At 35.9% G+C, this 24,568-nt stretch overlaps 1 pseudogene across 1 annotated transcript in view; it reads right to left on the bottom strand.

The window, feature by feature from the left end:
• The window catches only part of LOC149827766 (light-inducible protein CPRF2-like), a 41,593-nt pseudogene extending 17,287 nt beyond the window's left edge, over nucleotides 1–24,306 (bottom strand). Inside the window, exons 1-3 of the transcript XR_016434694.1 lie at nucleotides 23,959–24,306; nucleotides 22,317–22,410; nucleotides 20,706–20,907 (exon numbers count right to left, since the gene is read on the bottom strand). The product of XR_016434694.1 is annotated as a light-inducible protein CPRF2-like (transcript). The remainder of the gene's footprint in view (nucleotides 1–20,705; nucleotides 20,908–22,316; nucleotides 22,411–23,958) is intronic.
• Nucleotides 24,307–24,568: the final 262 nt, after the last annotated feature.

Genomic DNA, 24,568 nt, shown 5'->3' with positions numbered 1-24,568 from the left:
GTTTGCAATAATACAAAAGAAATACACAAGCACTAGTCCACTAAGGGACAATACAATATTCAAGAGAGAGTAATTACACACAAGAGCCACTATTGGCCAACACAAATATAAAAAGACAAGAGCCACTATTGGCAAACACAAATATAAAAAGACTGAAATACCTTTGACGGTTTTTTCAGTTTACATGGAACAAAATCAATCTATATATATATGTAAATACACCATAATTTAACTTTGTCTAGCAAATATATTCCCATGTAAAGTTTCTAAGATCATGTTCTTCCTCCCTGAGGAAATTTCCAAGACTTTGATTTGATATCTCGTAGCTTGTTTTCCCTTTCCATTTCCCCCAAATATTTTGACTATTAGCTCATCATTGTGCTTACATTTTCCTTTTGTATTTTTTGTGTAGGGATGGAAGGGGTGAGGTGGGGTAGTTTGGTTTGGGAGCCAGGTTCTGAGCAATAGAACTTGTTTATCTCATTGTTTACAGCGTCCACTAATCCCACTAATATGAATCAAGATGATCTCAAATAGAGAATCAGCAAGGTGTTCACGAAGAAGGAAACAAGAATATCTAGGTGAACTTGAGACACAGACATGCCCTTTCCATTTTATCTCTATTTATATTCAACGACTTTATTCCTTTTGCAATATTGATTTTCTCATATTCTCTATTGTATATAATAAATAGGTAGCACAATTGAGACTCGAGAACTCATCATTACTAAATCGACTTACTGATGCTACTTTCTATTGATTGACCGTATTTCTTCTTCTTCATAGTTTACATTTTTGTCGGTTTTGGAGAGAAGTTGCAACCATATAGACCCTTGTTGGGGTCTTGGTTGTAGTTACGAATTTGTTTAAAGATTGAATCAATATCAATTTTTTTAGATTATTTAAAAATAAAAATAAGATTTCACATCAAAGATCTTGTTCAAATACCCCTCAACAAAATAGCTTAGCCGAGAGAAAGCATTGTCATACCATTGAAACTACGAAAACTTTGCTTATCTCAAAAAATGTTCTAAAAAGGTTTTGGGGGTAAAGGTGCCTTAAATGCAGTATATCTTATCAACCATACGCTTATCTTCTAACATGTCCCCAATTGAAAAACTTTATCAATCTTCTTCAGATTTAAGTAGACTAAGAATTTTTGGATGTAAATGTTTTGCACTTGTTGAAAAAAGAGACAAATTATCCACCAAAGCTATTGAATGTGTGTTTTTTTATTATGCCAATAACCAAAAAGAATATAGATGCTATAATAAAAAATGACAAATTATATGTTTCAAGAAATGTAAATTTTCTCGAAAATGCAAATAGTTTTGATTTTGATAAGCCTAAGGATGATCTTAAGTACTCCTTTTTATTTGATTTGTTGCCAAAGAAGGCTCCTAATAAAATGATACATGATGATGATCTTGATGATATGCATATTGATGACTCTAGTGTTCCCATGGAGGATACCCAGAATCATGATACTCAATTCTATTCTAGAAAAACTATTGAATACACTCCATGTGCACTTAATAGCTATTTACAAAACCAAAATCTAAGAGAAACTAATGTTAGGAAATCTAGTAGAACCTCAAAACTTCCTGAAATGTTTGTGTCATGAAACTTCTTCACCTAGATATAGAGTGTGTCTTATGTTTATCCATTCCTTTTATGAGCCTTCAACTTACAACGAGGCTAAAAAAATTCTGAATGGATTAATGACATCAATTTAGAGTTAGGAGCCCTTGAGAAGGCAAGTACCTAGAAAATCCAACCATTACCTATAAGGAAAAGGACTATAAGATATAGGTAGGTCTATAAATTCAAAACAAAAAGGAATCATTACAAAGATATAAGGCTAGGTAAGTAGTCAAAAGTTATCCCCAAGGTTGCCAGACTAGGAAGCGAAAGCGGGAAACAATACGGGAAGTGAAAGCGAGAAGCGATGCATTTTAAAATGTATAGGAAGCGGGAAGCGAGGGATAAAAAAATAAATATAAGAATTGAATGCGAATCAAAATGAACTACAAATAAAAGTGATTAATATTAAATTTCATGATTTTTTTGTGTAAGAATTAAATTTTTAACAAAATTTAAAAGTTATGACTACCAATTTAGAGAAAGTACATGAAAGTGAGCGAGAAGAGTGAGAGAAAATACATAAAAAACATGAAAAGTTGAGTAAGAGAACATATAAGAATATATGAAGCATGTGGAAAGTACAGGAGAAGCGTGGGAGAATCGAAGTGCTCATCAAGTTTCGAAAGCGAGGAGTATCGTGATTCCGAAGCGAGTTTCCCGGAAGCGAGATTCCCACATATCTAAGAAGCTTCTGGTAACTCTGGTTATCCCCAAGAGTATAAGATATACTATAAAGAGACCTATGCTCTTGTAGCTCATATGACAAGTGTTAGAACACTCATTGCGTTAGCATCCATTAGAAAATGAACTATGCATCAATTTTATGTCAATAATGCCTTTTTGAATGGGGACCTAAATGAGAGTGTACATGAAACTTTCTCCCGATTTTGATATTGAGAGGGAAAAAGTTCTTTGGTTAAGAAAAGCTTTATATGGGCTTAAACAAGCCTCCAAAGGTTGGTATGATCGGTTTAGTAAAGTTATACTAAACTTGGGTTATAAGTCTTGTTATACTGACACTACTCTTTTTGTCAAAGATACAAGTACTAACATTATTATATTTCGGTTATATGTTAATGATACGATCATAACAGAGAGTGGAAAAAAAAGGGTTGATGAAATTAAAAATATTCTTAAAAATCATTCTAATGCCCGATCTTGGTTTCTTAAGATATTTTTTAGCTATTGAGGTGGCTTGCTTGTTAAAATGTATGATTAAAATGTATTTACATATATATATATATATATATATATATATATATATATATATGTATACTTTTTTAATTAGTCATAACCCATAAGGGTATTTTGGTCTTTTTGGAATATGTAATTAGAATAGTCCACTTGGAACTATATTGTATTTTGCTTTTTTATTTTATTTCTTTATTCTTTTTTACCAAGGTTATTTTGGGGATCCCATAGAGCTATTGGGAGCCACCCCCTTTGGTCTCCCTTTGTGTATAAATAAAAGGTATTAGACCCTCTTCTATTCTATGCTTTTTAGCACTCTCTTAATAAATACATTATTTATTTTTATGGCGTGTTATGATCTTGTGCTTAAGCCCATAGTTGGCTCTTTGTAACTTGCCCATTAGTTGCTTTGCATTTGTGTGATTGTGCACTCTTCATAGCCCTTTGTGGCATTTCCGTGCAATTAAGGTTTCATTACAGAGTATCTGAGCCCATTAGGTTATTTCAATCTTGGAGGTCTTGTTCGTGGTGATTGAAGATCGAGTGTTCGTGATTAAAGTGTATTGTTTTTTCTTCTTTATCTAACTCTTTTGTCATGAAGCATGAAGCAAGAATAGAGCTCTCCTACAAACTCAATGGAACCAACTATATGATGCAGGCTTCCAACATGGAGAATCACCTCAAAGGCAAGAAACTTTGGAGATTCATGATGGGTACTACTCTCGAACCCTCTTTAAAAGCTTATCAGAATCGAAGAAGGTGTTGAGAAAGCCTTTATAGGAGATTATTAAGATAAAGCTATCTATGAACACTAAATAAAGGTAGAAGATTGAGAAAGCAATCATGCTAAAATTTTGGCATGGATCATGAACATGTTGACTTAAAGATATGTGTCAATATTGCTAAGTTTAGAAGAACCAATGAAGCTTGGTTTTTTCTTAAAGGTATATATACCCAAAAAGATCTTGCTAGATAATGTTTATGTCAAGACAAGATTAGACCATCAAACAAGGGGACATGTGTGTCTATGACTATTTAGTAATTTGTCTTCTCATTGGGACAAATTAGCCCTACGTGAACAGTAATATCGTGCATTTTAACACAGTCATTTTGAGATTTTTCGAAAATTTGGCTAAGTATAGAAGAAAAATTGGTAGATTCTTGATTTTAAGTCGATGCTTTTGAGTCTGGGCTTAGCCCAGGTCTCATCGGCAATGCCTAAACGAGCTACTTAAAACGTGAGAAATAGTTTTATTTTCAACTTTTAAATTCAAGCAAAATTTGAGTTCTTTTCAGGCGAGATTCAGAAGCGAAATTCGAGTTATGTATCGTTGAATGCATCTCAAAATTTTGAGCATAACGGTATTATACTTTTCTGAATTTGGGCTATGATTGGCCCAAAAATCGTGTTTTTCCAAAAAAGGACCGCATCGACGGGCTGGTTCCGAATTTGGATCGGACTGGATCCAATGGATTTGATCCAGCCCTAGACCCATTTGGATTTTTGGAGATGGATTTGGATCTTGAATTCGGATCCATATCCAAATTCATGCCCAACGAATTTCCAACTTTAAATTCATTAGATAACTTTAAATTGAAGTTAATTAATGTTAAGAAGTCGCCCAAGTTATTATGGCAACTTTTGGAAGCTTCTGGATATTTCTTTATTATTTAATAATTAATTAATTCAGTTTATTTAATTCCAAATTTTAATTTTGATGGTTGTTTAGGAATCCTTGAGAGAGTCCTTATATAGGCTTAAAAGACTTAAGAAGGTTTTAGAAAGTCTATTTAAAATAAAACTTTGAAAAGTCAACTTAAAAAAGGAATTTCAAAATTTTTGAAAGTCTAGGGTGTGAGAGTCCCAAAAAGGGAAACCCATCTAGAAGGGGGGGGGGGGGGAGGGCACCCCCTTTTTGCTTATATAAAGCGCAAAAAAAATGTTAACTGAATAGAGAGAGAAAGAGAAGGAAAAAAGGAAAAAGAGAGAAAAGAAAAGGAGGAAGGAGAGGAGGAGGAGATCATCTTTCTCCAACCATCCGACATTTCCACTATCATATTCATATTCCTTTTCGATCTACACGTATGGTACGAGTTTCCTCTCTTGATTCAAGTGAGAAATTGAATATAGATTAGATTTCCATGCAATATTTTGGTGAAAAACCATGGAAAAAGAGTAAATCTAGATGTTTACTCTAAAATACGTGGGTGAGGATTTATGGATCCTCTTTCATGGATGTATTTTCTTTATTTTATTATATCCATCTTTTCAAAAATAAATTTATGTATATGCTTATTTCTATGTTAAAACAGAATTTTGATTCATGATAGAAGTGCTTATTTAGAGCTTGTCCTTTGATGAATATCGATTTTCCATATTTTATATACATGCACTTTTGTAACTGATCTGGCTGGTACATGCATTATGTAATTAAAAATCTGCATACGCGTCATCATAGGGTTATGAATAGATGTAAACCTGAAACATGTTTATATTCTTGAGTGATTATGCATATAAATGCATACGCAAAGTATGAATCTATACATGCATGCAAAACTGAGCAAAACCATGTATCTGTATGCATATTTGAACAATGCAATTTCCTATGCATGCAACCTAAATTTGAATATGCATGTGCAGGTAACACTAAACCTGAATATATGTGTTTTTGCATGTTAAATAAAAATTTGGGGGCCCCATGACTTTTAGCCATGTCAGCCCCCCGCCGACTGGGTCATATGCCTAAAAAAACCGTTTCAAAATAAAGGTTGCTAAAGAGAGATGCATTTTATCGCTAGTCTGGGGAATATCCAGATTTTTCTATATGCTTGTAGGATCAGTTGTGTATAGACGATTTCAGAATTTTTGTACATGACACAGTTGCACTCCACGCGCACTAGTTGGGTTTAATTGCACCCGAATCAAAATTTCAGTTTGGCACCAAAGTTTTCCAGATTTGCTTATGATAATAAAGTTGGTTCTATGCATGCTAAGAATCAAAATGTCCACGTGCTTGACTTGATATATCATGCTTAATCAAAATATTATTGCATAGTTGCTTTTACATTAAGGTGCATACATGAAATCGATATGCTTTGCATGTACATAATTGCATGAGTGTTCATATGTTTAGTTGAGATGATCTATGAATGAAAGCATGTACTTGGCATAGTTGTATGAACTCATGCACATGCATATGAATATTATTGTTTCATGCACATCTCTAAAATTTGCACATATAAATGTGCATTGAGAAGCATTTGAAAGGAATACATAGTGGCATATTCTTCATGATTTTTGTATAAGAATGCATCGATGATTAAAATGGATCATCGTAGGCACTGTGAGCCTTGAGCGTGTGTCGTTCTTTGTTTTAGTTGTTCTATGCATTGCAAAAATCAAATGTGATGTTATTGTTCTAATTGCATTATTTTATGTTGCCACGGGTTGTGGTCTCATGAAGAGTTTCACATGTGGATTTGCGAGTCTGTGTTATTAATTCTGCACGTGGAGTTGCAAATTAAAAAAAATGAATTAATAATATGATAAAAGAAACTAAAGAACAGTGTAATCTACGCTTCCTTGATGTCTCTTTTATAGCATGAGAATCTTGGACATTGCGGTTTTAGAGAACCGTGAGGATACTAAAACTCTATGAGTGTTGTTGTGCCCGTGAACCCGATATTGAGGGTATTCTCCTGACCACGGTTTTAGAGAGAATCTATCACTTTATTGGTGTTTAGACACAACTGTTGTTTTGGTAATTTTCATAATGTCCCGATATTATATGTTGATTTCTAATGTTCCGAAGGTTGTTTCAATCGAGGGCTAAGTTTAGAACCCGGTAATAAAATACAAATTATATACTAAGCTACAACTGAGAACCTAACTTGACATCAAGAAATTTTACCCGTTTGAAGTATCTGCGGACAACGATAATAAAAAGAGAAACTTAAATTGTGTGCATTTAATAGAGACATGCATATAAAAAGAAAACTCTCATAAAAGATAATAATTGATTCATACATGTGTACTAAAATCATGCATATTCTTGTTATACATTACATCATACATATTTACTTGTTCATTTAATTGTGACATATTGGGGAATTCATGATGTTTGTTCCCTAATGCATGTTAAATGTCTTTATTGCTTAATTTGTGGTCTCTATTGTTTATTAAATTGTTCTCTCACGCTTAATAATTGTTCTCTATTGCATGAATAGTTAATTGAGTTATGAATTTGTCATAATTGCATCCCTCTAAAATATTGTATGAATCATATTTGTGTTCTTTTTACTTATTTGTTTCAATAGAGGGATTCGCGAACAAAAAAAATTGAATTCTAGCACTCTTACTTTTGTATTTTTTTCAATTTTTGAGGCTCAATGAAGGGATTCGCTTTGCAAAGAGCTATGAAGACAATGTGACTTATTGGTAGATTTTTCCTGGGACAGCGTGACTCTTCTTTTTGCTTTATTTATATTTTATTTGCTTGTGTCTCAGACTCTATGCATTTTAATAAATAAAGTTGACTTGGTTTGGATGATGGGCATAAGTTACTTTCTGGTGGTGGATGTGTTTAAACTGTAAAGACCTCGGGTTTCTGAGAATGTTTTCGCACTTGAAAAAAAATTGCCACTTTTTCATATCGTTACATGAACCAAAATGGGTAGCTCTCGAAGATGTTGAGCTTAGAAGAGAGCGAATTGAAAAAGAACTGGGAGGGTGCCACTTTTATAACTATAATAGTACATCCAACTATAATGGATACAGGAAGAGTGCCATTTATCACTGTTGTAATGAACCGAGACATATTAGATAGGTTTGCCCAAAGCTTAAGGCCAAAATCACTTTGGTTGGAGAAATCACACCAAAGAAGAAAAAATCTAGCAAGAATAGAGGAGATATCAAAGACACTCTTACTCAAATATCAGTAACATTTCAACTTCTCAAATCATTTTCTACTTCATGTGTCGTCCTTGCATCTTCTTCCTCTCCTCTAGGTACGTACATTCTTGACTCAGATGCTTCCTTTCATATGACCCTTTATAAGAATGTCTTTTTCGAAGTTTGCACTAATTCTACTTCATCTTATGTTTCAACTGCCGATGAAACTTCTTTCAAAATAAATAATATTGAAACTCTTGATTCTAAAAAATCTCAAAATTCTCAAAAAAAATGTTTAAAAAATAAGGGTTGTTCCAAAATTAAATTTAAATCTATTTTTCGTCTCTCAAATTTTCGACCACGGTTGCAAAATTTCTTTTTCATCTAAAGATTAAATTGTGCAAGATCTCCAGTAAGGGAAGTAGATTGGGCAAGGTGATAGGAGAGATGATCTTTACTTTATAGATTTTTTTTGTCACTTTCACCCAAGTCATTTTGTAATTACGTACAAGACAAAAATATTGGTACTTGGCATAAGAGACTTGGGCATCCTAGTTTTTCGAAATTATATCTTTTTCCTTTTTTGAAAAATAATTGTACTAAAAAAGATATATCTTGTAAATATTGCATTTTTGGAAAAATGAAAGCTATTCACTTTACTCATGGATCCTTTGTTCCTACTCGACCTTTTGAATTAGCGCATTCGGTTGTATGGGATCCTTCATCGGTCATATCAAAAGGAGGTTACTCATATTATATTATTTTTGTGGATGATTTCACTAAATACACATGGGTTTGTTTTCTAAATCTTAAAATCAATGTATTTTCTTTCTTTAAGAAATTTCATATAATAATTAAAAAACATTTTTTTAGTAACATATCTATACTTAGGTTAGATTCGGGAGGGAAATATGTCAAATGATTTTCAAAATTATTTGAAACAAAATAAAATTTGTCATCAAAGATCTTGCCCTTAGAACTCCTCAACAAAATGGGTTAGCAGAAAGAAAACATAGACATATAATAAAAACTACAAAAACCCTTCTGATTTTTAGAGACATTCCAAAAAAAATTTGGGCCGAAGTCGTTTTAACTTCAACTTAATAAATAGAACACTTTCATCTTCTTTTAAAAAAATGTCTCCCCATTTGAAAAACTTTTTAAAATGACCCTCGACTAAGAATTCTTTTGTTGTAAGTATTACATGCTTACTCATAAAAATGATAAAATATCTCTAAAAGCCATTGAATATGTTAGGGTATCATTGTTTTAACCCAATAAATAACAAACTTTATATTTCTAAAGAAGTCACCTTCCTTGAAAATGAAAATGGATTTGATAGCAAAGGAACTAAAGAAGAAATTGACTATTCGTTTCTTTTATCTATTGCAAAGACATGAGTTTAATTCTATTGATGTGCTTGACCCTTGCTTGATTGATAACTTTAATATTAGACATCCGATTGTTGATGAAGTTAGCGGTCAAAATGAAAGTTTAAATGAAAATGCACTTAATGATATGCATGTATGTACTAGGTGTGGTCAAGGTGACCATCAATATGCACGACAAGTTCTCTCAAAACACATCCTTAGATAAACCTCAACTTAGGAGATTTAATCAAATCTCTAATGCTCCTAGTAGATTTGTATAATATGACTCATTCTCTCCTAATGTTAGAGCATATTTAATAGCTCTTCACTCTTATTATGAACCATCTCATTATAAGGAAGCCAAACAATATCTTCATTTGAATGAAACAATGAAAATAAAACTTAATTATCTAAGAAAAGCCAATACATGAAAAATAGTTTGTCTTCCTCTAAGCAAGAAACTTATACAATGTAGTTGGGTGTTGAAAGTCAAAACCAAAAGTGACAGATCATTAGAAAGGTATAAAGCAAGACTGGTTGCCAAAGGATATGCCCAAGAACATAGAATAGATTATGAGAAAACCTTGTTCCCCCATCGCAAGAATGACTAGTGTTTGAACCGTATTTGCCATTGCCTTTATCAAAAAATGGCACATCTAGCAATTAGATGTTAAAAATGTCTTTTTAAATGAAGAACTTTGTGATAAAATTTACATTGACCCCTTCTAGGGGTTAATATAAATGAAAAAAATTTAAAACTTAAAAAGGCTTTATATGGTCTTAAACAAGACCCCAAGGTTTGGTATAATAAATTTAGTAATGTTTTGATTAATTTGTGATTTATCTTTTGTTATACTGACATTGCTCTCTTTGTCAAAATAATAGGTACAAAAATTGTGATTCTTCTTCTTCTATATGTTGATGACACGATCATCACATGAAATGACAAAGGAGCTATTAAAATTAAATGTCTTAAAGAAAAAATTTGATGTCTTGGGTTTTTTTTTAGGAATTTGAGGTTGCCTAGTCACCCAAAGGATATATTAACTCCCAAATGAAATTGGATGCTGACATATGTGCTAGGTCAGGAGTTTCTGATGAAAAGAAGGTGGAGACCCCAGAAGTTATAAATGTCAAATTAAGACTTAAAGATGGTGTATTACTCGAAGATCCTACTCTATATCACCAATTGATTGGATCTCTCACCTACCTCTATATTGCCCGACTTGATATTGCTCATGTCGTCCATGCAGCAAGCCAATTTCAGCATACTCCTACCATAATGCACATGGTTGCAGTTACGAGAATTGTTCGATATATTAAAAACACAATCTCGAAAGGGGTTTTTTTATCCTCTTCTTCATCCTTAGATTTAACTACATATACTGATGCATGCAAATTTGGGTGGTAACTCAAATGATTGAATCTCAACTATTGGTTTTTGTGTTTTCTTAAGATATTCCTTAATTTCTTGGAAGTGCAAGAAACAACAAGTCTTGTTGTCTTCAACTAAGACACAATATCGAGCAATGGCTACAACTACAATGGAGCTCGTATGGCTAAGGACTCTTCTCCAAGACATGAGATTTTCCATCTTCAAATCGTCGAAGATGTTTTGTGACAACAAAAGTATCATTTACATTGCAAGTAAACACACCTTCCATGAAAGAACAAAGCATATTGAGATGAAATGCCACTATGTACGTGATGAGTATCTAAAATGAATTATTGAGTTGTCATACGTCACCACGGAGTACCAGCTTGCAAATTTTTTACCAAAGCTCTTTCAGCACTTCGGTTTCTTTTTCTCCTTAACAAACTTTCGGTGATCTCACTGCAAGTTTGAGAGAGGGTGTTAAAATGTATTAATATATATACATCTATGTATATATATATGTTGTATACATATATATGTTAAAATATATATGTATACTTTTGTAATTAGTCATAACCCATAAGGGTATTTTGGTCTTTTTAGAATATGTAACTAGAATAGTCAACTTGGAACTATATTGTATTTTGCTTTTGTATTTTATTTTATTTCTTTATTCTTTTTTACCAAGGTTATTTTGGGGATCCCATAAAGCTATTGGGAGCCACCCCAACGGTCATAAATATGACCGTTGGGGAGCTCCCAAAAACTCTATGGGAGCCCCCCTTGCTCTCCCTTTGTGTATAGATAGAGGGTATTAGACACTCTTCCATTCTATGCTTTTTAGCACTCTCTTAATAAATACATTATTTATTTTTATGTCTTGCATCATGATCTTGTACTTAAGCCCATAGTTGGCTCTTTGTATCTTGCCCATTAGTGATTTTGCATTTGTGTGATTGTGCACTCTTCGTAGCCCTTTGTGGCATCTTCTTATTGCACTTAGGGTATGTTTGATGGCTTGTTTAGGATTGAATGAAATGAACAAAAAAGACGACACATAATATTGATTTATGTTTGTTATGTAACAATTGTACCAAGTCCAATGTTTGTTTGAATTGTGGTCAGATGTTGTGTTCCAAATGTCCATTATTTGATGACGACTTGGACAATCATGAATAATAGGATGGATTACTTCGTTTTGGATTGTAAGAATCGATCCGCCTAACCATATGAGTGTTTTAACATGTTTATGATGGATTTTAACATCGGATATAGATATAAGATTGGATCTAAAAACGAAAAAAAAATGTTTAAACTTTGGGTAATTTGAAAAAAAATAAGAATCGATATTCTTTTTATATATAAATGCTTTAATCAGTGTCTTATTAGATCTAATTATGAAAGTTTATCAAAAAATTATGGATTTTAGCTTTAAATATATATCTCAAACTGGATCCAAGTATAAAAAAATGTTTAAATTTTGGGTAATTTGAGAAAAAAATAAGAATTCATATTTTTTTATATACAAACCAAAAACCCTAAAATGTGAAAAAGGTGCAAAAGGATGCAACCCGGGATCCGACCCGATCCATGTAAAAAAAAATGTGTACAATATACATTATATTTTAATCGGGTCTGGATACACCAGACCCGGATCCATACCTCTATAAAACTAAGTTATAAATGAATAGTTTAGGTCACGATTTCATATAGAAATTGTGACAGCCGCTCACCTCTTGCTTTCATCCCTTCGTCTCTCTCTCTCTCTCTTTCTCAACGCAGGTACGGGTGGATTTCTAACATGGTATCAGACCCGATACATGTAAAAAAAATGTGTACAATATACATTATATTTTAATCGGGTCTGGATACACCAGACCCGGATCCATACCTCTGTAAAACTAAGTTATAAATGAATAGTTTAGGTCACGATTTCATACATAAATTGTGATAGTCGCTCACCTCTTGCTTTCATCCCTTCGTCTCTCTCTCTCTCTCTTTCTCAACGCAGGTACAGGTGGATTTCTAACATGGTATCAGAGCGAAGATCTGTCTAAGGGCAAAAAAAAAGGAAGGAGGTTTCCGGCAGGTGCGACCATCGGAGTTTTGAGGTTTTTCCCCTTTTTTTCTACTCTTCTTCGTTTCCTTCTTCTCTCGTTCTTTCCTCCTCGTTCTTTTCCCTTTTCTGAAATTTTTTTTCTGTGTACCCACATCGCACGTGGGCATGCTTATCTCTTGGATCTGAGATTCACGTGAATCGTGTTCACGTGAACCCAGATCGTAAACAAAAAAAAACAAAAACGAGTGGCTGAAACCCAGACCTATCGAGTGCCCATTTCAGTTTTTTTGTTGGATATTGCCTGCGTGACTCCTTTTTTGTTATCGTTTGTCCAATCCCCTCCACGCATATATTTCTACATATTCAAATATATTTGTTGAACGAGTGGCTGAAACCCAGACCTATCGAGTGCCCATTTCAGTTTTTTTGTTGGATATTGCCTGCGTGACTCCTTTTATTGCTATCGTTTGTCCAATTCCCTCCACGCATATATTTCTACATATTCAAGTATATTTGCTGTGAAGTTCCCTTTCCTATTTCTCTTTTGCTACTTGTTTGAAAATATATTTAACGTGGGAAAGTTTCAACATCAATTTCCTCGAGTGCAAACAAAGGGGATCAGTCTCTCTATTCTCCGAATCTAACAGCCTCTCTCTATTCTCTGAACCTGACAGCCGTAAAAAAAAAAGGTTGAGCACTTCGTGAGCACTCTTGCTGAATTTCATTCTCTATGGATCCTTATTCCTCCCAATCACATATTTCTTTAAGTTTTCTCAATCAACTCGTTTCTGAAAAGTTGAATACCTCAAACTTCTTGATTTGGAAGAGGCAAATCATTCCTTTTATAAGGAGCCAAGGTGTCTTAGGTCACCTAGATGGAACCACCCCAGTCCCACCAGAATTTGCTCCGAGAGAAGAGAAAGATGATCAAGGGGCGAGTTCGATCGTGTATGTCAAAAATATAGAATTTCTCAATTGGGAAAAGAAAGATCAATCAGTTGTTGCATACATCACCTCAACCTTGTCTCAAGAGGTCCTTGTTGCCATTCCCGACAATTGTACAACACTACAACTCTGGGAACGACTGGTTCAGACGTATTCGCAGGTTTCTCAAGCAAGGGTGGTTTTTCTGAAAAGAGAATTTCAGCTGTTAAAAAAGGACTCCATGACCATCATGGAATATTTGAACAAGATAAAGATCATTACAGATCAGCTTGCAGTTATAGGATGTGCCGTAAGTGACAATGACATGGTGCAACAAACTTTGAGTGGATTGGGATCTGACTACAATATGATAGTCACTTCACTATTGTGCCTTCCTGTTCTTCCTAACTTTGACGAGCTACGAGCCAAATTGATCCAGTATGAAATGACTCTGAAGGGATTCTCTGAAGAAACACACATTCACCCAAATTCTCAAGAAGTTTTTGCCACAGGCGTGATTTATGGTAAAGGACGGGGACGAGAAGGACAAGGGCGAAGTGGATACGGAGGGCGTGGTCTGCTTCCCACTCTAAACATGTTAGCTCATGCGTAAGGACCAAGATCAATCCCTACTTGCTTCCTTTGTAACAAAAAGGGGCATATCAAGGCGAACTGCTGGCATAATCCAAAAAATAAAGGAAAGGGTCCACAGACAGAAACCAAAAGAAGATTCACAAATACCAGAGACAGTGGAGAGATTAAAGATCTGCTGATATTTGCCTTGTCAGAGTTGAAATTGAAGCAGAATGATGAAGGCACTTGGTTTGTCGACTCAGGGGCAGCGACTCATGTGACAGGCGATGTAGGTAAAATTTCTAACTCTATTCCTTATTTTGGAAAAAGTAAGATTGTCACTGGAGATGGATCCCACCATCTTGTTTCTCATGTTGGAAAAACTGTCATTCCCATATCATATTCTACTTTTACTCTTTCTAACGTTCTTCATGCTCCTGACATCAAGAAAAATATTGTCTCTGTTTCCAAACTTATTGATGATAATAATGCTTCAGTTGAATTTACCCCATCTTCTGTGCAGGTCAAAGACCTACGCACGAGGGAAACATTCGCTGAAGGAAAGAGACGAGGCAATATGTATGTCTTTGAAGAAGCTCCATGTCATGTTGTCCGCCCTGTTCATCTGAATTCGAAGCCTTCATTAGAGTCATGTTCACCCTTTTATGCTAATGTTTTTAGTATTTCTGAATGTAATAAGTCATTCTTATGACATAGTCGATTAGGACATTGTGGGGGTCATTTTATTGAAAAACTTGTCTCTAATAATCTCATTCCAAAAGAAAGTCTCAATGGGGATGAGAGCAGTCATAAGTGTTCTAGTTGTCTTTCATGCAAGAGTCATGTATTGCCTTTTCATTCAATTAATAAGAGAGCTTCAAAACCCTTTGAGATTATTTGTTCTGATGTATGGGGACCCGCCCCAATTGTCTCTGGATCTGGAAGCAGATACTACCTAATCTTTGTTGATAGTTATTCTCGATACACTTGGATATATTTCATAAAAAATAAGTCAGAAGTCTTCTCTTTGTTTCAAAATTTTCTTTCCTTAGTCAAAAATCAATTCTCTGAGTTCATTCAATTTTTCCAATGTGATGGAGGTGGGGAATTCTCATCCTGTGATTTTATTTCTTTTCTTCGAAATAACGGAATAGGAAGAAGGGTGTCCTGCCCTCACACTACTCAACAAAATGGAATTGCTGAACGAAAACATAGACATATCGTTGAAAGTGCCATGAGTATGCTTCATGACAGTAATCTTCCCATCAACCTCTGGACAAAAGTTTTTCATTCTATCGTGCATGTGATAAATACACTGCCCATGGTTGTTCTGGAAAATAAGTCTCCTTATCACTGTCTTTTTGGAGTTCATCCTAGTTATCATGATCTGCGTGTTTTTTGATGTGTTTGCTATGTGCATATTGATCAGTCTCTGATAAACAAGTTTCAGGACAAGGCCCAAAGGTGTAGGTTTGTGGGATATGCAAATGACTACAAAGGATATAGGTGTTATGATCCCACCAACAAACGTATCAGAATCTCAAGAAATGTTGTCTTTGATGAACAAAACTTTGATGACAGAGCTGACGCAACGAACATGCCAACTGAAGTTTACTATCCTTGGCTGAGTTCAGAACTTTTTGTTGGCTCCAATGAAGCATGTTCCTCAGATTGCGTATAACAGGAATAAGAGATGATTGAGAACATTGGGACGTCGGGATCACAGAATGCATAGGAAGTACCGGGCAGATACAAAGACATTGTCTATTCTAGACAGAGACCGACAGCGTCAAGTCATTTAGATCATGTCTCAGTCGTCAATCCAACTCCTCTTACTCTTGAGGTCAGAAAATCAAACCGCATACGGCATCCCATTGACAGGTGGGTTAGTTATAACAACTTCTTCTTGGATCTTCAACTCTTTTTAACTGCACTCAATAAGGAAGATGAGCCCATTATGTACTATCAGGCAGCCACTTCTACCAAATGGGTAGAAGCCATGAATTATGAAATGCAAGCCTTACATGAATGTGGAACCTGGAAAGTTGTTCCCAGACCACCTGACAAAAATGTTGTCGGATGTAAATGGGTCTACAAAATAAAGTACAAACCAGATGAAACCATTGAACGATATAAGGCAAGGCTTGTGGCAAAAGGATTCACTCAAGAGGCAGGGCAAGACTATGATGAGACCTTTAGTCTGGTTGTAAGAATGGGAACAATTCGAATTATTATTTCTCTGGCTGTTAAACATGGATGGAAGCTGAGTCAGCTCGATGTAAAAAATGCATTCTTGCATGGAGATTTGAAGGAGGAAGTATACATGGAGCAACCCCCTGGATATCAAGAACAAAATTGTAAAACCCATGTATGCAGGTTAAACAGAGGTATCTATGGTTTGAAGCAATCATCTCACTCTTGGTTTGATAGCTTCTCGCTAGAAATTCAGAAACATGGATTTTCACGTTCCATGCTGGACCACTCATTATTTATTTTTAAAAGTCAAATTGTAACCACTCTATTATTAATTTATGTCAATGACATTATCATCACAGGAAACTCTACTGCTCACAGTCAAGAAGTAAAAGGCTTGCTAGGTCAAAGGTTCAAAATGAAAGATCTTAGAGTTCTACATTATTTTCTTGGTGTAGAAGTTGATAACCAAACTCATGGTTTGACACTCACTCAGCATAAGTACACCGTAGACGTTCTCAATAAGGCAGGTATGAAAGACTGCAAACCTCTAGGAACTCCGAGTGTGCTTCATCAAAAACTTAGCGCTGATGATGGAGATCTGTGTGATAAGCCCACCAGGTATCGAAGCATAATAGGAATGTTACAGTACCTCACATTCACTAGACCTGACATCGTTTATTCAGTCAATCAAGTGTCTCAATTTATGCATGCGCCACGTACTGGACATATGGAAGCAGTCAAGAGAATCCTTCGATATCTGAAAGGGACTATTAGGGATGGATTGATATATTCACCACAGTCATATGGCAAAGATGAGCGCGAACTTACTGTATACTGTGATGCAGACTGGGCAGGAGATCCTGACGAACGAAGATCTACATCAGGATATTGTCTACATTGAAAGAAATTTAGTCTTTTGGAGCAGTAGAAAACAAAAGGCTATCGCTAGATCAAGCACTGAGGCTAAGTATAGATCCATGGCTGCTGCTACTGCCGAAGTCACATGGATGAGGCATCTACTAACTGAAGTATGAGAAAAGATCTCTCACACTACCTTGCTATGTGACAACCAAAAGTGCTATCAACATGTCATTCAATCTAGTACATCACAGTCGTGCTAAGCAGATTGAGATTGACCAACACTTTATGAGACAAAAGGTTAAAGAAAAAGAGATTGAATTCATCAGTACTGAAAGACAAGTTGCAGACATATTTACCAAAGGGTTAACAAAGGATCGTTTTTGGATGCTTAAAGGCAAGTTGTTCATGGTGCAAAACCATGATCAACTTGAGGGGGGGTGAAAAAGGTGCAAAAGGATCCAATCCGGGATCCGACCCGATCCATGTAAAAAAAATGTGTACAATATACGTTATATTTTAATCGGGTCTGGATACACCAGACCCGGATCCATACCTCTGTAAAACTAAGTTATAAATGAATAGTTTAGGTCACGATTTCATACAGAAATTGTGACAGCCGCTCACCTCTTGCTTTCATCCCTTCGTCTCTCTCTCTCTCTTTCTCAACGCAAGTACGGGTGGATTTCTAACAAAATGCATATTCGTATTCATTTTATATACAAACCAAAAACCAAAAGTGCAAGAAAATAAATCATATTCATATTTTTATACCAAAAACTAAAATGCAAGAATTCATATTCATTAAAACCAAAATGCAATATATTTATATACAAACCAAAAATCAGAGGAGGGTACTTTTACTTTAAATTTTTTTATATATGCAATATATTTAAATTTTTTATTTTTTTAATCCTCATCCACTTCAGATCTGCTTCACTCTCCCTTCCCCTGACTATGCAATTTACCCTCCTTTTTTATTTTTAAAATCATTTGATATTTTTTCCGACCAGGCCAGGAGGGGGAGGGGAATCAGAGAGGAGGAGGAGGAAACCATAGCCCCGGGGTGGAGAGTGGGGGGAGGGGTTGTGGAGATGGAGGAGGTGATGGAGATGGCACAGTCGAAGGACACGAAAGAGCAGATGGTCAGGGTGGAGCAACTCCATGGCTACCTTGAGAACTGCTAGAGGGGCATCTCCTCCGGCGAGGTCACCTCCCTCGTTGATTGTTGCCTCGATTTGCTCACGGACAGCAACTTCAGGGTCAGCCAGGGCGCCCTTCAGTCCCTCGCCTCTACCGCCGTCCTTGCCGAAGACCACCTCAACACCCTCGCCCCCGCCATTATCGAGCACCTCAACAACGACAAGCAGCCTGTTCGTGACGCCTCACGACACCCGGACATACTCCTCCGGCTCCCCTTCGCTGCATAAGAGAGAGAGAGACGGTGTTCCTCGTGTTTGCCGCATCCCACATTTGTTAAAAAAAGTGTAAAAAAGGGCATAGCCTTAAGGTTTCATTACATTAATCACATAGAGGATATATATTGTCTCAAATGAAGTTGACTGCAGATATTATTGTCAAATCTAGAATTTCTAATGATAAGCAGGTTGTCATGCCGAAGGTCATGAATGCAAAATTAAGATTGAAAGATGGAACTCCTCTGAAAGATCCAACTCCATACCGGCAACTGATTGGATCCTTGACTTACTTATCTATTACAAGATCAGACATTGCTCATGTTGTACATTCAGTCAGTCATTTTCAACATATACCAACTACGATGCACATTAAGTATTGTGCTATGAATTGTCAGATATATCAAGAGTTTCATAACCAAATGGCTATTTCTGACATCATATTCTTTAGATTTAATTGCTTATATTGATGCAAATTAGGGAGGTAATCCTAATGATAGAGTCTCAACCACTGGTTTTTGTGTGTTTTCAAGAGACTCTCTCATATCTTAAAAGTGTAAAAAACAACAAATCTCTTTGTCATCCACTTAAGTTGAATATCGAGTCATAGCAACAACCATTATGGAGATTATTTGGATGAGTCTTTTCAAAGATATGAGCCTAGTCATTTCTAGTCTCTCGAAGATATGTCGTGATAATAAGAGTGTTATCTATATTGCAAGCAGCCACACCTTCCACGAATGAACCAAGCACATAGAGATGATCGGTCACTATGTCCAAGAGGAGTTTTTATGAGGAACTATTGAATTGCCCTATGTGACATTGAAACATTAACCGACAGACTTTTTCATTAAGGTCTTACATTCACCTTGGTTTGTATCTCTTCTTAGCAAGTTAGCAAACTTTTGGTGACCACACTGTAAGTTTAAGGGAGAGTGCTAAATTATGGTGTGTGTCTATATATATATATATATATATATATATATATATATATATATATATATATATATATATATATATATATATATATATATATTGAAATACCCATCAAGGGCATTTCAATCTTTTTACTCATGTAATATGTGTCATCCTAGTAGGGGCTGACTTTCCTATTTTTTTATTTTATTTTATTTTTGTTTTGTTTTTTTATTATTTTATTGTAATATGGCTGTTGGGGCAGCCCAACTAGTCGTTGGGCTGCTCCCAATGGTCATCAATATGACCGTTGGAGACTAGCCCAACGACTAGTTGGGCTGCCCCCATTTACTCTCTTTCTTCTCTCTTGTATTATAAATAGGGTTTTTTTTCCTTCGTATCATCAATGCTTTTCTAAGCATTTTCAAGTGAAATATATATATTTTTTATATTTGTGTTTACCCATAATGGCTCTTGTGTGCAATTGTAGTGCTTTTGTGATTGCTCTCTCTTGGATATTGTATTGTCCCTTGGTGGACTTGTGTTTGTGCACTTCTTATGTATTCTTGTTAACCTTTATTGGGTTCTTTCTTGTATTTCCGCTTGTTTAATTACAGACAATTTCAAGCGATATAAGTCCGGACAAACTCTTGCCAAAAGCATTTCTTATCACAAAATAAAGAAAGAGAAGAATAAACACAAAAAAGAGTGCAACTACACAGTAGCAGGCTAACAGTGTGCTAGTTGTCCTAAAAACAACCCCTCTACTTAAAAGTGGAAAGGTTACCTACAACAATAAAACAACCTTGCTATTATATGACTAACAAAACCTTGAACGAAAAATTAGACCAGTCATGGACTGGCTTAAGCACCAATAGATTACTAGTTGTCCATAACACAAACCAACTATATTTTTCTGAAAGAACAAAGACAATAACCTGGTTCTTTGTTTTTTCCAAGTTCTATAAATCAAGCACCACATGGATCATGCAATTACCTTACATTAATAAAAAAAAACCTTCAACAGCATAGAATGGAATGATCAATTTTTATATTTATAAGATTGACAAAAATAAATAAATGAACAGTTTATTTTTCAAATAACAATTGGGAAATAGACTATAAACCAAGAAAAGGAAGAGAACTATTTCTCAAATTATGAGAATCATGTTTATTCTATACGCCACCACTACATTATAGTTCTGTGATCTTACTTTAGAAGTGATATCATCAAGAAGCATGCTTCCCATTCAGACTGGCATATCCAGTAACACTACCCTAACAGCATGATTACCTCCGCATACGTTTTGCATCAGCAGGATCCATTTGCTCAGACACCTCGTTCTCTCCTTCAAGATCATCATCGTCATCATCTGATTGCTCCAACGAGGATCCACTTGTTGCTTTATTGTGAGGGCCTAAATTTTTCTGCGTGACAGGCAAGGCTGGAACCTCAACAGGGCCACCAACAGCCTGATCTTGAGTCCTAGAGAGACCTGCAGAAATCCTTGTAAGGAAAACCCAAAAAAATCCTAATGAACAGAACAGCATATCATCCAAAGCACTTCTATAATTTAGAAGAAAAGGAACAAGCCACCTCCAGTAAGACAAGGACAAAATGAGATTTGGCAAACCGAATTTAGTATCGAGAAAAAATTGAGGCTTTGTACAGCTTAACTGAACTAATTTATTCAGACTTACCTTCAAAGTGCAATAGATTCGAACATTTAGATTATGTTTCAACAAAGTTGAAGGTATGATTGCAAATATCATTTTTCTCATCAAATAGCTCCTAAGCAGAAGTTTAGGATCTATGTCACAGGGATTCGGCTAGCAGGGTGCCACACCTGCGTCGACGCGACTCGACGCGGGTGCGGGTGCAGCATCGGGTGCGGTCAACCCGGTCCTGGGTGCGTTGACCGCACCCAGGATCATTTAGGTCCATTTTTTTTTGGATTTTTTTTTTAAAATTTGCCCTATGATATGGGCTGCGAAATTTTTAAAAAAAAAGTTCTGCTGACAGCTGCTGATGGGCTGCGAAATTTTTTTTTTTAAAAATTCTGCTGGCAGCTGCTGACAGGAAAAGGCAGGAGCTGTCTTTTCGTAAAGGATTTTCTCTCTACCCTTTATATATATATATATTACATTTTTGCCCCTGTCGCACCCCCGCACCCGGGTTTTTTGGAAGTGCCGAATCCCCGCGCCCGCACCCGCACCCATGTGACATAGTTTAGGATATCATGAAGCTTTTTATAGAAGGGGCATCTTACACAGATGGGAGCTAAGGAACATAACATAATCCATTCAAGAAGGCTAATGATAGTAAGGAACAGACTTCACATTTCCCCTCCCTTTTTTTTCCTTTCTTTCTTTACCTTCCAAAGAAACCTAATTGAGAGGAGATCATATCAGTTTCAACATTGTTCTTTAATCGAAAGCAACCATAATAATGATACCATAAAGATTATAAAATCTACACTCCATAAGATATATTGTTTGTGAGGACCTGGAAGAATGTGCCCAGTCCAAGAATCAATAACTACTTGAGTTTGATTTCCATATGTCCGGATTGAAAATTTTGGTTCTTGATTTGCTCTTGACACCTCTTTTTAACCACTAAACAATCCTCATAACTAACTGGCACCTGATAATATCATGGAAAGCACTTCCTCATTACACATTTTGATGCCCTCGAAGCATACTGAGGAGCAATGTTCGACTGGCATATAAGGGTGAACCTCACAATCAACTCTTCATACAGCACCATTTTATTTGAGAATGGAGATAAAAATTTACATGAACCTTCAATAGCTCACATCTGGTAATACAACTTTAGATCCAAAAAAACTAAAACTCAGGACTTCTCCCTGAGTACAACCAACAAGTCATGGGACAAAATGTTTACCTTTACTAGATGAGAGACAAGACAATTCAGTTATTTCTGAACTCTGATGTCCACTATCAGCAAGAGCAGGGTCATGTGTTTTTACACCTGATGCCTGTCAACATGTTAAAAGGATTTAACAGTATGTTTTCCATGGTATAAATGACTATCAAGTAGGCACCAGACTTGCCAAGAGCATACACAAACTGCATTAAGTTCATTCAACTGTATCAGTGTGCACCTAAAACATGATATCATTCCTAAACAAATATAGGAAGAGTAGGACATGAACAATGTATATTTTTCATTTATATTGAATTACATAGCACTCTTCTAAGACAATTTTTTATATATAGGAAAAGTAGTTGAGAGACAAGGTTTAAACCAAACAGTAGAAGAACCAAGACTTACAAAATAATATAGGAATGGCCAAAGGGGAAGCATCATATGGCCACACAAAAGAAAAAACAAATCACCAAACAACCACCACTAGTCATCTTAAACTTGACAAGTATAAATATCCCCGTGAATATGTGCAAGCATGGACAAAGAATGGTTGGATGTTGAATATGTCCAAATCGAATGTGAACTGTGACATTATTTTTCTCTAGGAATTGGATATTAGGAACTCTGTAGCTCACATGGCATCAACCACTGCATATCATTTGTGTGGGCTATTTACAAGGTCTTATCAATAACAATTGCTAGTTTTTTGTAATTACATCTCCATATAATTTCCAGACCCACTTCCATGAAAAAAAATGGATCAATGATAGCAGAGAAATTCTGAACGTCATCGCAAAGAAGACAGAAAAAAGACCATGTGAAAAAATATTATGAAAGAAAAAACAATGCAGGACAGCCAGAATACATCATTCAACCAGTGCAGAATGCACGCTTTACTAACAGACATATCGATAGTTCCCAAATTAAAGAATGATTTACAGGACTCGCTATACTCAATTAGTTCACCCCTGCCCATTTGTTACACGTTGATTCATTGTTATATCCTAGGATAGATCATGGTATGATGGAAACAATAAATCAAATATATATCCTTGGAAACTGGAAAGATAAGGATATGATGGAAATATTTGCCAAATAAATAGAACGACATTTTACCATTCTAACTGTTTCAGATGTTCTAATATCAAAGTTAACGGCACAACATGGATCCAACGGCATCGTAAGGAAAACAAATTGATGACGGCATGAAACACCTCAAATAGTTTTGTTATATGCCCTTGGATAGACTCGCATATGATGGAGACGATCTTTAAGAGAAGGAATACATCATACTGTTCCCGTTTTTTTCAGATAGTTTAAACTGGAAATCCTCAAATCAATGAGAATTCTTTACAACTCCTTGCAAGGATACAACTTAACAATAAATGGAAGCAAATAATTCCCTGTACCACGCCAAAAAATGAGGGAAAATCCATCGCAGAGACATGATAATCGAATATCCATGAAAATTTTCCAAAAGCGCAAAACATCAAAACAATTTCCAAAAAATCAATAAGATCACAAAAAGGGAAACCCTAAAAACACAATCCGATTGCAAACTTTTTTTTGACGTCTTTTGAAGAGAATCCGATTGCAGACTTATTCAGCACCAAAGAAAAATCAGATACCTAAAAGCAAACAAAGTAATGAACCGTACTCGGGCCAGAGCGACCGCGGCGCACGCGAGATCGAGGCGCTGCTTCAGAATGGCCTGGTAATCGGCTGAACCGATCGGGGGCAGAGACGGGTCGGGATCCTTCTGCTCGAAAACGTCGTCCTTGTTGGCGCCTCCGCCGCAGCCACGATCGATATTGTTGCTCTCCGGGGAAGAAGGCGAGGGCACCGAGGGGCAGGCCTCCTGAAGGAACCTCTGGAACGCCCATTCCGAAGGGTTCCTGTTCAACTTGCTAGGGTTTTCTCCATGGGAAGAAGACATCCAGAACGACTCCGCGATCTCCTCCACTGAGTAATTCCGATCCATCTCTCTCTCTCTCTCTCCTGGTTTGACTATGAATGAAACATATCCTCTTCCCGGGTTTATATACCTGTTTCTTTTCTAAATGTCTCTACGCTATTTTAAGAATACCGTTCATGTCCCAAGAGGTTGCAGGATAAGGTGTCGTTGACTGCCGCCACCATTATTCAAACCCAAGTGGGGCCCGGTCTTCATGCCTGACGTGGCCACGTGGACGTCTCAAGCATCGGGTTCGGGCCAGAACTAGTCCTAATAGGTCCGTATCCGAATCTGATTTTTAGGTGGCCGTATT

Source organism: Nuphar pumila, chromosome 10 (assembly GCF_984573655.1).
Source record: "Nuphar pumila chromosome 10, dmNupPumi1.hap1.1, whole genome shotgun sequence".
NCBI lineage: Eukaryota > Viridiplantae > Streptophyta > Magnoliopsida > Nymphaeales > Nymphaeaceae > Nuphar > Nuphar pumila.
Note: the sequence above shows the minus strand (reverse complement) of the source record. Positions and strands in the feature narration are given on the sequence as shown.